Source organism: Papio anubis, chromosome 12 (assembly GCF_008728515.1).
Source record: "Papio anubis isolate 15944 chromosome 12, Panubis1.0, whole genome shotgun sequence".
In the NCBI taxonomy this organism is placed as follows: domain Eukaryota; kingdom Metazoa; phylum Chordata; class Mammalia; order Primates; family Cercopithecidae; genus Papio; species Papio anubis.
In genome coordinates, this window is record NC_044987.1 from 79,134,605 (window position 1) to 79,149,844 (window position 15,240).

The window sequence follows — 15,240 nt, forward strand, 5'->3', positions numbered from 1 at the left end:
ACAGCTGACCCTGGAGTGATCTGTTATAAAAACGTTTAAACCCCCAAAGCATTTGCTTTGGTGAGCAGATATTCTGTGTGGCCCTTTATGTACAAAGATATGAATGATGTGGGTGTGAAAGGTGTAGGGAAAAAATCCCTGCATGAAGATATGTTTTCACACAGTTTTGAGGTCATTTTCAATGTGAGCCACTTTACTGAGTCCTCTATTTGATATCCTCTTGTTCCTTCATCCTCTGGGTGTGTGGCTCATTAAAGGTGGAAGGCTGCTGGGATATTGGACATGTGTGTCGTTTGCCCTAGATGTCTAACACTACCCAGGCGAAGCACAATTAATGGGGATGTCCCTGGGTCATCATTATTATTTTTAACTCCTGGGGTCCAGGCTCACTGCCCTGTGGAAGAGATTTCTTTTGAGGTAGAATGTTAAAAATAGACATTTCAATAGGAGGCAGCTATGGTATGTGGTTCTGAAGTGGGATGAACACATCTTATATGCCTGCATGGGAATTTCCATCCCCTGCTGGACCTGGCTGGATAGACACAGAATTCAAATTCCCATCTTCATAGGAACGCAAGGCTCCTTCCAGTTCCATCCTAGAACTTCCTCTTCATCGTGGTCATCTGAATGACCTGGTCTGATTTTTGTAACTGCCTTGTGGCATAAAGATGACTGGACTGAGTTGGAATACCTGGTCTGTCATACAGATGCTAACCTTGTCCTGCTGGTATCTCACTGGCTTCATCCATTCTATGGGGAGAATGCAAGCTGCCGCCGCCCATGTTTGCCAGGATTGTGGTGAGGCTCAGATTGGATTGTGTTTATGAAAGAGCTTTATAAACTGTAAGCACTGCAGATGGGAGGCAGAGACAGCACTGTTGTTAGGACTTTATTATTCTTCTTGAGATGAATCAATCAGGGCCTTCTTCCAGGACTTTGGAGAATAAATAATATCTTTGTGCAAATTGTTCTTTTGTGCTCTGGGCCAGGTTTTCCCCTGGGCAGGGGAGACACCCCTTCTTTCCTAGGTGCCAGCTTGGTGTTTGGTAGTCTTCCTAGTAAACACCTAGTATAATAAAAATAATAAACACAAAAAATCCGAGATGCCTCCAGGCCTGAGAGCTCTGACATCTGGGCTGGAGAAGGGCCCCGGGGCACAACGGTCATTTCCACTGTGGCCAAGTCTCTTGGCCATGGAGTTGCTGAGAAAGGAATGAGGCTCCTAAATGGGGAAGGAGCAGGCGAGCGCGTTCCTGAGGCCGGGCAGCGCCAGCCACTGCTGGGAATTGCCTGCCTTCCAGAGTTTTTTAAAGCCTTTGCTACACAACTTTCCCACAAATGACACAACAGTCTTTGCCAGGTTCTGTGCCTCTCTGCCCAAAGGGCTGGAGGGACGTGGCCATTTATGAGAATGTCAGATCTTCTCTAGTCCCTCTGTACTTTCCTTCACCCCTTCATCCCTCTGCCCCTTACCCCTCCCTGAGTACTTCTGCAAGTGTGCTCATAGGTGCTTCACATTTTTTTCCTCATTCAATTCTTCATCTAATTTGGTGCAGTAGATGCGATTACAATCTCCACTTCACAGATGAAGAAACTGAGTTTGAAGAGTTTAAGGGACTTGCCTGGACTTGGATACATTAGTAGAAAATTCAGGGAAGTTTATGGTTCATAGAGTAACATCAGCACAGAATATCTGCTCTCCTAAGCAAATGCTTCCAGGGTTTAAACATTTTACAATTGATCATTCCAAGGTCAGTGCTTTATGGTCCATTGTTTATGGTTGGCATCATTATGTAAAAATATGTAAATATACATATAATATTTATACACAAAATATAATTTTCAGGCCCTTCCACCTCCCTCTTTCTCCAGGTGAAGCCAGAGGAGGCTCCCATCACCTTTTTTTTTTTCCCCTCTGTGCCTTCGGTCACAGCCCCTTATGCAGAAAAAGGGACTCCACCTGGGGCCCTCTCTGGATCTACTTCTCCCAGATAAATCAGTCTGCTGTGTAATCTTTCAGGAAACCTGACCCCTCTTCTCCTAGGGGAAATCCTTAAACTACCTACCACCCCACTGCTCAGGTTTCTTGGGTAAGAAACATTCTCAAATAATCACCATGAGTGCACACGGTTTGCCTTGGGTGTTGGGAATTTTAATAAGCAATGTACCCCTTATATAGCCACTCACCTGCAGTGGTCTGAATGGCCCTAAGAAAACAAAAACAAAACAACCAAACAAAAATCCTTTACCATTAAAAAAAAAAAACCATTCTCTCCCGGGCTTTCCAGAGTGATTACATAGACTCACATCAGTCTCCTGGGGTTAAAGCATTGAGCATCCCATTGGAAATGTAAATGCTTTTTGGGAACCGTGACTCACCTTTCTCTGCCAGAGCTGCGTGCCTGGGACCTAGCAAGCACTGATGGAATGGAATATGGGTCAGGTGAGTTTTGAGCAGAAATAATTAGTTAGGTCCAGTGTCTGGAAATGGGGAAACACCTGGAGCGGGGCTTTTGGGACACCTCAGTGGGTGAAGAGGTCCGAGTTGGGGGAGGGAAGGACTGGGCAAATTGAGGATGGGGCCAGTGCCAAAATCAAAGACACTCATGTGAAAGGAGGGATGGGGTGGCCAAGAGGGCCTTTGAGTCAGCAGTCCTTGAACAGGTGCTCTGTAACAAGCACACTGAGAGGTGCTGCAAAGGGAAACCTTGAGCTCACGCTCTACCCACTTGGCCCTGTAAATAAACCCGGGTCACTCTCTTAATGGGGAGTAACTGAATCTTGGCTCCACCTCACTTGCTGCTGTCCCTTCACCTACTAGGAAGCAGAACTTGGCACCTCTTGTCCTTTCTGAGAAGGATTCCACTTGCCCTAGAAAGCACCAGTAACAACACAGATCGCATTGGAGATCTCCAAGGGGAGAGTTCAGATCGTATTCAGTCTCACTAAAGGCCTATGGATCTCATCTCCAAGCCTTCTCGCCCACCCAGATAGCCTCTCTGTGCCCCACAGGCTTCCCAGCTCCAGATCTTACCTCTCTCCTTAAATTCCCTTTTTTTCATGCAAAGCATTTTAGCACAGTCTACTGTCCCCTAAATTTGCATACTCCGACCGGTCATTCTACAAAACAAAGAGATTTCCAGTTTGGGGGAGGGTGATGGGTAAGGAGGGAAAATAATAACTCATATTTTTTTTTCCTGTCCTGCCTGTGTGTATCTAGTGATGTTTTTTTCTCCATCTCATCTGTGTATACTCAGTGATGTTTAACAGTTGGCCCTCCAAGGAAAAAAGCCTGATAGATAGTACTTGCCAATTACCATGGTGTAAATCCTTCTACCAAGACTGATTTTGATTTACCAACTCTGAGCTGGGAAGAGATGTACAGTAGTGCATTATTATATAGTATTTCCCTCATACAGATATAATAGGTGTAAATAATCTCATGACCATAAACAATAGTACAACACAGTAAAATAATTAGAAAGTGATACGTTTTAAATATTTACTATCACCTTAAAAATATAATTTTAAGTTTATATAATTTAATTATTAAAATAATGGCTGTAGTTAACAATCAGCTCCAAAATTTATTGGAGATGTTACAACCAACTCTCTTGAACCAGTCCATGCCTGCCCTGACATACCACTGTATATGTGTTTATACCTTTGAAAATAGCACTTTAGTATCCACAGTCGGGTGGGTCCTACTACCAAGCTACTGAAATTGTCTCATGGCAGTGTTACTTACCAGCACCTGCTGTGGGCCTTTTGCTATGACTGGCCCAAAAGCAACATGAAATATGTTGGTTTCATGGACTTTATAATCTAGGCAGTGAAGGGGAACATACTCATTCATCTGTCCCACCCATTCGTCCATTTGTCTATTCAGGCATCCCCCACCATTTAATCATTCATCTCTTTTTTTCCACCCACTCGTCCACACTTCCATCCATCTGAACATTCACAGATCTTCCTCCCTCCCTTCCTCCATCCATTTTGCCTTTCTTCCATTCATCCATCTACCAACCCACCAGTAAATCAATGAGTGCTTGTTTATCATGCTCCTGTAGTGAGTCAGGTGTGCTCGTGTTTTAAATATATATATATAAAACTTGTTCTCTACTCTATAGAAGCTCCTGATTGAGAGAGATGTGAGTAGTTAAAACAGCCAGGATAAAGGCTGATGCAAACTGCTTTCGGAGGTGAGAAGAAGAAATGAGTAATTCTGTTAGGAGTAGGAAAGCAGGTTGGGAATGGCTTTACGGGGACTGACATTTACTTTGCTTTTCAGGTTTCAAGTGGGCATTTCCTAGGTCGTGGGGGAAGGGCACCCTAGGCAGAGAGGGCAGCGTGTGAAAAGGCACAGAGGCCGGGGAGCCGGTCCCACAGGGTTGTTTTAATTGCCTTCTCTGAACTCCCAGTTCACACAGAAGCCTGGCAGGCAGGATTGGCTTCTAGGAGAAGGGGGCGTTCTGCTAAGTGGAGGGGACAAGGGAGGCACATGGGACCTGAGAACCTGCCCACAGGGGCTGAGGATTAGAGTAGCATGGAACTGTCATGTGAGGGATGCCACCAGCTGATGCACTTGAAGGCATTTTTTAGGGACATGGAGATGATGGAAATAACAGAAGGAAACTAACAGTAAAGGCACCATCTATGTGCTAAGCACTTTACAAACCTTGAGTCCTCACAATAGACACAGCCGTCTTTACAACAATAGAGTATTATCCCATTTTACATATGTGAAAACTGAGGCTCAGAGAGTGGTAGATTGCCCAAAGCCACAAAGCCTCGGCGTAGTCTGTGTCCAAACATGTGCAGAGTTCTGCAGATCTAAGCTCTCATTCTATCTCCTCAACAATCCTGAGACGTTAAGCAACCTGTCGGACGTCACCCAGGACTCCAAGGTCTTGGCTGGGCATGGTAAGGCCGGAAGTCCTAGGGAGCCTGTGCCTAGAAGGTGGAGCTGAGGTGTTTGGCTGGATGAGGGCAGCGGACAGTTCCTTTATCTACAGTCTGCAGGTGAGGGGAGCTGTGGAGGTTTGAACAACTAGATGGAGGCTATGCCTTAAAAGATCAGTTTGTGACCAGAGAGAGGTTTTACAGTTGCCCGGGTTCTCTCTACCCCCTTAGGTGTGTCTGCCCTGCCAGGCAGTGGCACTGATTGATGTCTGCTATCAATAAGTGTGCTTGTAGCTGCTCCCAAGCCTTTCTGCAAGGGCCTGATTCCCATCATACCAGAGGAAGCACTTGGAAGGAGAATGCATCTAATTAGTCAGTAACTAATGAACGAAAAAAAAAACACTTGAAAAATTCCTAGTGGGGCTCTGACATTTGGCTTTCTGGCAGCTAGTAGACATTGTGGTTAAAAGTTGTTCAGATCTAGGTTCTAAGGTTGGAGAGGGTGGGAGGAAGTGCTGTAGAAAGGGACTCAATTTTGTTCTGAAGTGACCAGTAAGAATTCCAGTTTTCAGCCTCACTTGGACTTATTTGATTTTCCAGGGAGTTTCTAGGGAGACCTGGAGACATATTTTGCCATGGTGAGAGGTGGTAGCTGTGAGGCTGGTCAGCTTGAGTCAGATGGAGCTTCACCTTTTATTAGCTGTGTGATCCCATGCACCTTAACCTCCTAGAGCCTGTTTTCCAGTATGTAAAATGGGGCTGATCATCCATTCAACAGCTGTTTAGTGAACACCTACTATGTGACAAGGACTGCTCTGAATGTTTCGTCCTGGCCTATTGGAGCTGTTACTCCAGTGAGTGAGAGAATGTAGATGAGATTACAGGTACAAAACACCTGGCACGCAGTAGACAGAGAAGTACAGACTTCATAGTACATAGGGGGTAGTGATCAAATGAGGAAATGAATAGGAAAGTACTTTCTATCATGTGAAGTGTGGTACGGGGCATTGCCTGTCCAGGAAACAGTTCAAGAAAGGAAGACTATAGGTACTGAATGTGGGTTATCCTGAGGTGTGGATGAAGCAGGCACCTATACCCTCTTCCTTAAAATATCACCTGTTCCTCCCAGCACGTTCACCAGCCTGGTTTATTTTTTCTTTTAAGGCATAGTTTCAAAACCTCTGGATGTACTGTGCACACCCACCTGTGGCTTGTTCATGTTCCCAACAGACAATGCCACCATTGTGTGGCTGTGGTGCCATTCCCAGGCATGACCCAGTGTCTGCTGCTGCATGGGGTCCCAGACCAGCCTTGCACACCACAGACTGGAAGAACTGGGGAACTTTGCCCTTGAGTGTTTCCCTACTTGGATACAGTCCTGCAATGCTAACTCCTGTTATATTGGCATTTTTGTTTTTGCTACAGTGAGATTGTTGTGAAACTATGTTTGCTTTGTGCTTTGGTGACATGGGAAAGTGTCAGCTCCCCTCTTGGGTCTGTTAGTCCTGAGTGACAAGTGGCCAGCCCTGTTCCCAGGGACAGGGGGAACACTATGATGGTTATTATGCAATATGCCTTTCCCTCTCTCTCTGCTTTTTCCACACTGCTGTAGCACTTGACCTTCTGTGGCTAGTGGTTTCTGTGTGGACCCCTCAGTAACAGTGTAGCATCATTAGGAGCCAGTTATTGCTTTCAAACCCTGAGTACTTGTCATGTAACATTGGGAAAGTCACTTTACCTCTTTGAGCCTCAGTTTCCTCATCTGTAAGATGGGGAAAATAATATCTCCCTCACAGCTGGGTTGGAAACTGAAGGAGTCCATTGTTGGTAAAGTGTTCACATTGCATGGCATCATCTTCATGGTAATTATAACCACAGCTAACCTGTTGAGCCCTTGCCATGTGCCAGGCATTGATAGATTGTCTCATTTCAATCTCACAGTAACCAGAATGAGTGATCCATTTTACAGATGAGAAAACTGAGTCTCAGATAGTTTTAGTAACTTGCCCAGAATTACTCTATCAGGAAATGGTTGGAGCCTGTTTGGAACTAAATTATCTGACTCTAAGAAGTGTTCTCTTAATTGTTTCACCATAGACATTTGGCAGATGGTAGTTACTATCCTACATAAGACTGGAGCAAGCATTGCCCCCTGCACAGGTAGATGCTCAGACAATGTTTACTTCATGCACCAAGGCACACATGCAGCTCTAAGCTACTTAACTTGATATTCAGAGGCAAAGTTAGGAGTAGGGATAGTCCCAGGATGTGGAAAAAGATGAAAATCCTAATTAATGAGAAGCTGTGCCACTCTCACTGGTCACTTGCTCTGTGTGACTATCCCTTTGAAACAAAGGCTTCCACATGGGCAGGTATTAAGGTTTATATTTGTTTGGTGGTTGTGGAGACAAGTAGTTACTGCAGATAACAAGTGAAGAAACTGACAGATGGCTCTTCCCCTCCTGCTGCTGCCTTCTGGGTCCAGACAGGGATTTATACCCCTTGGTATAAATGTTCATGTTAACCGTATTACAAAACGTATGTCAAGAGCAAGCGCTGGCAGTACAATTCCTCATATGCTCAGATGGGGAATAGAGAACCCATTCACATCTCAGTGCTCCTGGACCCCAGCTTTCTAGGAATCTTACCTGGCTCAAGATCAGCTGAGAACCAAAGAGCCTTCCCTGCTCTACCTAGGAGCAGCTCAAAGGGGTGTCACAAAATCCTTCTGCTTATGTGTTTTCCTTGAGGGAAAAGTTCCAGTGTGGCTCTTGCTTAAACAGTATGTGCTCTTACTTTATACAGAGTTTTGTTTGTTTGAGACAGGGTCTCGCTTTGTTACTCAAGTTGAGTGCAGCGGCGATCACGGCTCACTGTAGTCTTAACCTCCTGGGCTGAAGTGATCCTCCTGCCTCAGCCTCCTGAGTAGATGGAACCACAGGCACATGCTGCCACACTAGGCTAATTTATTTTATTTTGAGATGGAGTTTCACTCTTGTCACCCAGGCTACAAGAGTGCAGTGGGGGGATCTTGGCTCACTGCAAACACTGCCTCCCAGGTTCAAGTGATTCTCTTGCCTCAGCCTCCCAAGTAACTGGGACTACAGGTGCCTACCACCATGCCTGGCTAATTTTTGTATTTTTAGTAGAGAAGGGGTTTCACCATGTTGGCCGGCCTGGTCTCAACCTCCTGACCTCAGGTGATCTGCCCACCTTGGCCTCCCAAAGTGTTAGAATTACAGGCGTGAGCCAGCTAGAGACAGGGTTTCACCATGTTGTCTAGGTTGGTCTTGAACTCCTGGGCTCAAGCTGTCTGACTGCTTCAGCCTCCCAAAGTGCTGGGATTACAGGTGTGAACCACTGTGTGCAGCTTATACAGTTTCTAAAGACTCTGGGGTCTCTTAAGGAAGGTCCAGCAACTCAGTAGGTCCTAAGGACATATCCATGTAAACATCAAAACACTAACATTCATAGTGATGTCCCTGGGGCTGGGGCCTGTTGGGGGCTGGGGGGCTAGGGGAAGGATAACATTAGAAATACGTAATGTAGATGACGGGTTGATGGGTGCAGCAAACCACCATGGCACATGTATACCTAGGTAACAAACCTGCACGTTCTGCACACGTAACCCAGAACTTAAAAGTATTTTTAAAAAGACAAAGGAAAAAGCGCAATTGTGTTAATTAAAAATCAGGGATCATTATAATCTGTTTGGAAAAAAATCCCAGCAGAATAGTTTAAAATGTGTGGCTCTCAGAAGTGTGAACCTTCAGCAATCTAGAATGACTTATTCCTCCAAAACTTAGTGTTATTCATTTGAATATTAATAATCGTTGTTTATTTGCTACATACTATGTGCCAGACACTGAGTTAACCACTTATATGATCTCATTTAATCTGTAAAGCAACTGTATATCACCACTGCACCAGTTCAGAAGGACACTGACGTTCAGAAGAGACATGGCTCCCCAAGGGTCATCTAGCTTGTAAGGCAAAGCCAGAGTTCAACCCTGATCCACACCCACACCTGAGACTGTAAACACTTGCCTTTATGATTTTGTGGTTGTGGAAAGCCCACAAATGTCCCAAATAATACTTCAGAAGATGGCAAGGATGGGGATAGAAGGATGGTCATTGCCCTAGAGGTTGGGCATGTGGGACACTGCGGGGACATTGGGCAGAACCGGACTTTTCTGAGAAATCGGGGAGCAGAAACCCCTGTTGTGCTGTACAGCCTTGGGCAAAAGATTTGCTTCTCTGTGCTCTACCTGTTTCTCCAGTGTGTAGGGCTGGGGATACCATTTCACCTATTTGACTATTGTAAGGCAGTGTTTTTTAATCCCAAGGTGGGAACTACATCAAAAGGATACACTAAACCGTTATAGAGAGAGGGAGGTGGGAAAAAGCCACCAGCTAATTTTGGTTTCCTCACCCCATGCATCTAAAAGGTTATGTGGACATGTGGCTGATACCTGTGGGGTGGGTATCGTACTCCTTGCTAGATGCTGCAGATGCAGAAATGAATGGGTCACCAGCTTTGCTCTTGATAACAAATGGTGCATTTCGATTTTCTTAAAATTGTGAACAATTAAATAAACAGTGACATTCTTTGTGGTGTTCAAGGACAGGATGAACATGCTACTATTGTTGCAAAATCATTTTCATACTCCAGAGCATTCAGAACTACACCATTTAACTACATACTGCTCAGTCTTAGAAATGACATTGTGTTGGCTAGGTGTGTTGGCTCATCCCTGTAATCCCAGCACTTTTGGGAGGCCGAGGTGGGCAGATCACTTGAGGCCAGGAGTTTGAGACCAGACAGGCCAACATGGTGAAACCCTGTCTCTATTAAAAATACAAAATTTAGCTGGGCGTGGTGGTGCACACTTTTAATCCCAGCTACTTGGGAAGCTGTGGCAGGAGAATCACTTGAACCCGGGAGATGGAGGTTGCAGTGAGCCAAGATTGCACACCTGTACTCCAGCCTGGGAGACAGAGTGAGACTCTGTCTCAAAAAATAAAAATAAAAAAGATTGCATTATATTGATGACATTACCAAAGTCTAGAGTGAGGCTTCTTGAATTGGGGCCAAACAGTAGCATTCCCCCTACAATTAATCCACTGGAAATGCCTCAGATGCTAAACGACTGATTTTCTTTAATCATTAGTCTCCACATTGGCATTTCCTTCTAAGAAATACAGTTTGCTCTGTTTCTTCTGGAGCTGCTAAACTGATGCCATCTGCCTCTGGATCCATCAGGCTGCCTGGCATATCCATCTGCATTTATAGTTTGGTTGCTAAGGCTCCATTCTAGCACTTTCAGTGCAGTTGTTTTGCAGAATTTTTCTTGGGTTTTTTAGTGCTATCTTGCTTCATTTGAGGGCTAATTGCAGTATAAACTTAGCAGTGTTATTATCCCCTTTGGTTTAACATGGTACAATTATTATCAGTTTTTGTTATTACAACTAATGACTGGGTTCTTTACTTGAATTGATCTGTCAAAATGTTCCCTTTTGGATTTCAGCCTGTTTGATGTGGAATGATGTGGAGTTATAAGCAAACAAATGACGCACTCCTTGAAATTCTGTCAGGGGTAATAAAGTGAATCAAAATGAATTCACTGTTTAGCTGTCTAAGCTTTCCTTCCCCTTTTATCTTGTCAAGCCTTTGACAGCAGCTTCTCTCCTCACACAGCAGTTCTGGAGCACTGAGTTTCTGGTTAGAAGGGATGGGCAGAGGGTTACCTCTGCGAGATGGAGTGATTGGAGCAAGAGGATGGCTGGATTCCTTCTTGGGTACTAGTGTCAAAGGATCCTAGAGCCTTTCTCTTGGAATGACTCGATGATTTAGGATTGGAATTGGGGATGGGGATGGTGGTTTTGTTATTTCCTGCTGTTCTTTGCTGGTTCTTTGTCCTACCAGTTTCTACTGAAACTTCGCAGCTATCCACCTGGGGGCAAACCAGGATGAAGAATCAATGGGCTCCTGGGGAAAAAGCAACAGCAGCCCTCAATTTTCCATCATTTTAGGGAATGAAAGGCTTTGGAGAAAACAGTTCTGGATAGCTGAGGCTTAGACAGGAAGCCTACATGCTTTACGCCCTTACTCAAAATCTTGAGCCCTTACTCAAAACACACATTGCTCCATTTTTGCTGAATTGCTTTACGTGATGAAATCTATCTTTGATGACTAAAGAAATTATAAGTTTATTTTTCAAGGGTACCCCTTGGAAGAATGATTTTCCTTGCATGAGCTACTGAAACAGCAAGTGAAGGAGATGGGGCTGAATTTATGTCTGTGATTAGCATGGCCCATGAACACTGATTTAAAAAATAAATCTAGGTGTTTTCTTATGATTCACTTCAAGAAGTTGAGAGCTGGGGACAGGGAGGGAAGGGAGGGGAAACTCCAGATAATTAATGATCCTTGTTAAATGGTTTCTGATTAATGAGCCTGAGCTATGGAGTGATTTATTTTCCCTGCTCCCTGCTCTTTTTAATCAATAAAGAGATTCTGGTTGGAGGATTTGCTGAGAGCCCACATTATGTAAGTCTCAAGTGTAATCAGTTTCCCAAGATTTGCCCTTTTTCTCCATGTTCAGCTCTACCTGGCAACCACTTACTAGCCTCCTGCCGTGGGCCAGCCCCTGTGAGGCACTACCAGGAGTGCAGAGATGGGCAAGTGGGAGTGGAAAGGTGGTGCCAGCATACACGTTATCTACATCTGCTATATCACAGGCAGCTGAGGTTTGGGTGAGGAAATTAAGAGGGACTTGATGGGGGATGGGCATTAGACTTGAGCTGGACTAGACGGCCTCAAGCAGCAGAGGTACCTGGGCAGAGGGGATAGGCTGAGTTCAGAGAGAGGGAAGTGTGGGGCGGGTCTGGTTTTCCTGAGGGTTATTGTATTATTACTACTGAGCCTGTGGTATGCGTAGATGTATCATCTCATTTGGTCCTTATAGACTGGCAGACTTTCTGTGAAGAGCTGGAAGTCAGTAGTTGAGGTTTTGTGGGCCACAGGTCTCTCGGTCACAACTGCTTAGCTTTGCTTTGTAGCACGAAAGCAACCAGAGACCACAAATGGATGAGTCTGTGTCCTGATACCTGTCCCGAGATTGTTGACCACCTATTTGTTTACATACATAGGTGGTCAGCTAGAATTGGCCCGGGTTGCAGTTTGCCAGCCCCTGCCTTTTAATATGCTTGATGTTATCCCTGTTTTATGGAGGATAAAACCGAAGAACAGAAAGATTAGTAGAAACTAACATTGCCCGGGGCCAAGGGCCCGCTTGACTAGGTCAGATACCAAAGGCTCCATTCTTCCACACACGCTGCCTCCCCTTCAAAGGTTGGAGGACATTCTGGGGTAGAACAGACAGATGATAAGTCTGCCTTGACTCAAGAGTGAAGAGTGTCCCTTTAATTCAGTGGGAAGTGGGGAGCCACTGATGATTTTTTGAACAGACAATTAGATTAGAGCTGTGCCCTATGAAAGTTCATTTGGCATTGGTGTGTAGGTAAATTAAAGTTGAGAGAAGAGCTCTTGTTTCAGAATGATAAGTTTACTTTGGCAGAGCTGTTTCCAACCACTCTATCCTGTAGAGGTTCTTGTGAGTGTACCTGATACTTGTATGGCCTCACCATGGCTCTGCAATCGCAGTGTGTGTGTATGTGTACTTGTTAAAATAAGTTTAACCTCGGCTTCTTGCTGGGTTATGCAAACTCACAAAGAAGCCGAGTTGTAGAGACAGTACGTCTACTTTAAACAACCTTAATCATCTAAGAAGGGATGAGCTGAGGTACCGGCATCTCATCCCATTCAGCTGTGCCCTTGTTGATGTTCACGTCTCACTCAGCTGATGTTTTAGATGCACATGACTTTAAACTTCATGGTGCCTCCCATGTGGCTGAGGAAATCCCTCTGGGGTTTGAGAGAGCAGTGTGGTGCATCCCCTAGTTAAGGAAGGAAGACTTGCTTTATATACCAGCCTGGCCAGTTTCTGGCTTGTTTTTCTTTTACACTCTGCCATACTTTGTGATTCCAGGTAGGGGATGTTCCAGACTCTTGAAATTTGGCTGTGAGACGGGGAAGAAATCTTTGAGCCATTTGTATCCTGGAGATTCAGGGTGGAGGCTGTGACTGATTTTGTTATGGCCCATTTCATGAAGCTGTTAATAAAATTTTTTATTATTAACTCTTATTTACTGAACACTTAGAATGTGCTGGATTCTGTGACCTTTGTATATATGAGCCCATTTCATCTTCATAATACCAATGATGTAGGTATTATTATCTTGCAAATGACAACACTTAGGCCAGAGGGCTCAGAGGGAATTGGTAGCATAGAAACTAAGATTAAAGCAACTCTGTCAGTTCCAGACCATGCCTCTTTATTGCCCTTCTCCCCAGTTGCCTTCACTTCCTAAGCCCCCATGTGGGTCAGGCCAGGCACTTCCATACAGTGCCACTCTGAGTCTTCACATCAACCTTCTGAAGCAGGCCTTATTGTACTCATTTTACAGGTGAGTAAACTGAAACCCAGAAAAGTAGAGTCACTTATCCAAAGGCATTCAGATAGCAAGGAAATTATCTAGGTTTGGGTTTTGATTACTTTTAAAATCTGGGACCGGGCACGGTGGCTCACACCTGTAATCCTAGCACTTTGGGAGGCTGAGATGAGCAGATCACGAGGCCAGGAGTTAGAGACCAGCCTGGCCAACATGGTGAAACCCCATCTCTACTAAAAATACAAAAATTAGCCAGGCGTGGTGGCATGCACCTGTAATCCCAGTTACTTGGGAGGCTGAGGCAGGAGAATTGCTTGGACCTGGGAGGCAGGGGTTGCCGTGAGCTGAGATCATGCCACTGCACTCCAGCCTGGGCGACAGAATGAGACTCTGTCTTGGGAAGAAATAAAATAAATTCTTTCACTGAGAACATAATAGAGGCATGAATCTAGAGTCAGTAGGAGGATGCCATGGAAGGGATGAATAACTCGATTAACATTCATATTTGTATTGAGGGAGGCATTGTAGAATGTTGAAAGGATTGTAAAATAGGTTAGCCTGGGCTCAAATTCTGGCTGTGCCACTTGTGACCTTGGACAGGTTATTTACCTTTCTGCTCTTCAGTTTTCTATTCTGAAAAGTGAACACAATAATAACCTCTGCCACATAGAATGAGGATTGAGTGAGTTAACGTGTTTAAAATGTTTATGTCAGTGCCTGGCGTGTAGTAGGCACTGTATGTTAGGTGGATTTATTAAGCTCCTTCTCTGCCCCCAGGCACTCTTTCAAATGTGCTCTTTTAGATACTTGGCATACGTCATTAAACAAAACAGACCCAAATCCCTACTGTTGTGGAGCCTACAGAACTGGGACCTGAACCCATGTCTGCCTCTTTTCCTTTTAATGTTTATTTTCCTTCCTCTCTCCCTCTTAATAATTTTCTTTAATGCTCTTTTAAATTTCAAATTTCAAGTTGGCCATTGTCATTACAAAGGTGGTGGTCTACTTCCTGAGCTTTCTTTGTGCTTATAAAATTGAAAATACTCTTGCTTTACTGGGTTGTTGGTCTCTGACAACTGGAGAGTCACAGGGAAGGAGACTAGCATGGATTTAAGAATTGGATCCTTGGACTGTGTTGTGAAATAGAAGTACACCGTGGGTGTGCCTCTGCAGTGGAAGACAGAGCTTCTAGGTGGGTGGGTGGTGGACAGGTGCTACAGCTGTCATCTCTTCATGAACCAGATGATGCAGCTCCACCTCATCCCTTCCTGTTATGAGGCCCTCATGGTCCCCAAGTGGAGTAGCCAGAGATGCTGCCTCCTTAGAAGGTCTCTGCTTGGCAAACCTGACCCCAGCTCCTGTTCCCATTCCAGGAGTGTTGGGGAAGGGGGCCATGACCATTGTGTGAGATTACACTGGGAAAGGCATGTGGAAGAATAGGATGGAGGGTGAAGATAAGACCATATGCTGCTCTGGGAGTCACATGGATCCTCAGAGCAGGCCTACTGGTTGAGGTAGAATGATCACCTTCATTTTGGTGGAGACATCATGGAATTAGTACTTGAGCCTGTTGCTACTAACCAGTTGAGGCAGGACATTCTCTGTTTTCCAGTCATTTGTTCCTATCCCTCTGAAAAAAAAGAGGTGCTGATACCCTAAGGCCTATGTATTCACGTATACACTCTTCTGCAAACTCACAAATCCATGCATGGAACTTGGCACTCAAAATCAGTGAGAAGGTTTTTTGTTTTGTTTGTTTTTGGCTTTGATGGTTGGGGAGAAAATTTTCAGGCAAGAGTTTTCTTGTGCTTGTTGGCCTGTTTG

At 44.8% G+C, this 15,240-nt stretch overlaps 1 protein-coding gene across 13 annotated transcripts in view; it reads left to right on the forward strand.

The window, feature by feature from the left end:
- Positions 1 to 15,240, forward strand: part of NAV2 (neuron navigator 2) — a 768,631-nt gene that overhangs the window by 465,712 nt on the left and 287,679 nt on the right. The window lies entirely within an intron of this gene.